General features: G+C 38.1%; 1 non-coding gene across 1 annotated transcript; it reads right to left on the reverse strand.

Moving 5' to 3' along the window:
* Positions 1–715: 715 nt before the first annotated feature.
* On the reverse strand, positions 716–824 carry LOC111762644 (U6 spliceosomal RNA). Its single transcript, XR_002795714.2, has one exon. It is a non-coding gene; the product is annotated as a U6 spliceosomal RNA (small nuclear RNA).
* Between the last annotated feature and the right edge of the window lie 1,754 nt (positions 825–2,578).

A 2,578-nucleotide genomic window follows, 5' to 3' on the forward strand; every position in this document is an offset into this window, starting at 1 on the left:
GAAAAGAATGTATATCCTGCTCTTTTTGGGGTGCAATGTTCTGTATATGTCTATTAGGTTTAATCCATCTATCATATTATTCAACTTCTCTGTTTCTTTATTGATCCTCTGCCCAGACGTTCTATCCAATGCTGAGAGTGGTATATCGAAGTCTCCAACTATTATCATAGATTCATCTATTTCTCCCTTAGTTTTGTCAGTGTTTGCCTCATGTATCTTGGGGCATCCTAGTTAGGTGCATAACATTTAGGACTGTTACTTCTTGGTGAACTGCCCCTTTTATTAATATAGAATGTCCTTCCTTGTCACTAATGCCAGTTTTTCTTTGAAAGTCTATTTCTTCTGCTATAAATAGAGCTACTCCAGCTTTTTTTTTTGTTTGTTTTTTGGTACTGCATGGGTGGAGTAACTTTCTTTTAACCTTCCGCTTTCAATCTATTGGTATCCTTGGGTCTAAGGTGAGTTGTTTGCAGACATCATATAGATGGCTCATATTTTCTTATCTATTTCTCCAGTCTGTGTCTTTTGATTGGGGAGTTTAATCCATTAACATTCAATATTATTACTGTAAAGGCAGCTCCTATTTCACCCATTTTGACCTTTGGGGTTTTATCTGTCATATTTTATTTTCATCATTCTTTTGATACTTTTAGTTACTTTTACTGATATAATCTTTATTTCCAGACTCTCTTCCAATCCTCTTCTGTCTTTTCTGAAAAATATGGAATGCTTCATTAATTTGCATGTCATCCTTACACAGCGTCCATGCTAATCTTCTCTATATCATTCCAGTTTTAGAATATATGTGCTGCTGAAGCAAGCACTTTTGTGCATTCATTTTTAAGGCTAATGAAACATTGTTTTTACATTTGGCTTATTTTGTAAATGGTTTAATTAACATATTTAAGATGTGGTGTATTAATGAAATAATCATGTTGGGACTCTCATATCCCTTGATTTTTAAGGAACAACCACATTTCGTCATATGAAGAAATAGCTTTAGGAATCAGATGTGGCTGAAATGATTGCGCTCCCACTCACCACATGGGAGTGTTCAGTTCCAGGTGCCCCCTAAAGAAGACAGTGGGCTGGCATGTTGGGCAGCACAGCAAGCTGATGAAACAAGAGACACAAGAAGAAAAACACGAGTGACATAGCAAAGCAGGGAGCAGAGATGGATCCAATTAGGTGCCTCTCTCCTACATCGGAGGTCCTGGATTCAGTTCCTGGTGCCTCTTAAAGAAACAAGACAGACAAAGCAAGTGCAAACAACAAGCAGGTAGGGAGAAGTAAATAAAGAAAATAAATCTTTTTAAAAAAAGAAATAGCTTTAAATATGATCAGGAATAGTAATTGGTTATGAATTTTTGAAAGCATTTGGACTTCTGTTTAAACTTGTGTACTAACTGGTTAAATGTTACAGCATCTCTCTATTTTTAAATACTCTGTACTTGGCTACAACCCAGAGATTACTTTTTTCCTGCGGCACTCTTTACTTATTTATTTTTGTAAAGTTTGGGCCAAATCTGTTCCATCTTTGACCTTTTGGTTCTTTTCTTTTTAATAACTATGTATACCTTTCCCATACTAAACTTATACACACACACACCTACACACAAAAATTCCCAGGCTGTTTTTTCTGACAAATAAGTCAATGCAAGTGGATCTTCAAAATGTTGGACTTCTCATTCAGCTGGCCCTGTCCCTGCAATGTGTTTCTCTGACCCCAGATCTTACTAACTGGCACCATTCCCATGTGTCAAAATAGTAAAATGTGCAATACACTGACTCACACCAGTCCTTTCCCTGAAATGGTTGCAGCTTTTATGACTCCTTGGTTGATGCCCCCTCTCCCAGAGCTTTGGCTTCCTCGGTGGGGAAAGAGCTTTGTGTACTTTGCTTTTCTCCACTATTTGAATACCAAGGATCCACCAAACCCCTGTGCACAAGCGACTTCTGGAAAAGGACAGCTCTGTGTGCCATTCCCAAGGACAGATCACAGGCATGCCCCATGGTGCAGGCCCAGACAGCTTACCGTGCCTGTAGGGTGATTTCCCCTTATTATCACAATCTAAAAAGCTATTCCTTATAGACTTAATTGCAGGAGGAAATGGTTTGCCACCTGACAGTCCTGTGTTCAAATTATACCACTTATTTGCTCTTTGAAAATAGATATGATTGTGACTCTCTGAACCTTATTTCTTCCTCTGTCAAGTGGAAAGTGACAGTATTCAGAATGTAGGCTTATTGGGTAGGTCAAAAGCAAGTGCGTTTTAGAAGAAAGTACACATATATGTGCCCAATTATGTGGCAATAGGTAGAATTTTTTCCTTACTGACCCTATCTGAAATAAAAAGAATAAAAAAGTATGGAATATTCCAGGGAAACAAGTAAGAGGATAACAGCAGAGAACACTGTACAAATGAGAGCACAGTATAATATACAGCTAGTGTCAAGTACACACCTAGAATCAGTGGGTGATATACACTTAGTTCTGCCAGCAAGTCCACCCATGTCAAGTGCAAGCCTAGAATAATTGTGTGGTATATATACACTTAGCTCTGTCCTGTGAGTCCAT

The sequence above is a fragment of the Dasypus novemcinctus genome, chromosome 5 (genome assembly GCF_030445035.2).
Source record: "Dasypus novemcinctus isolate mDasNov1 chromosome 5, mDasNov1.1.hap2, whole genome shotgun sequence".
Classification (NCBI taxonomy): Eukaryota; Metazoa; Chordata; class Mammalia; order Cingulata; family Dasypodidae; genus Dasypus; species Dasypus novemcinctus.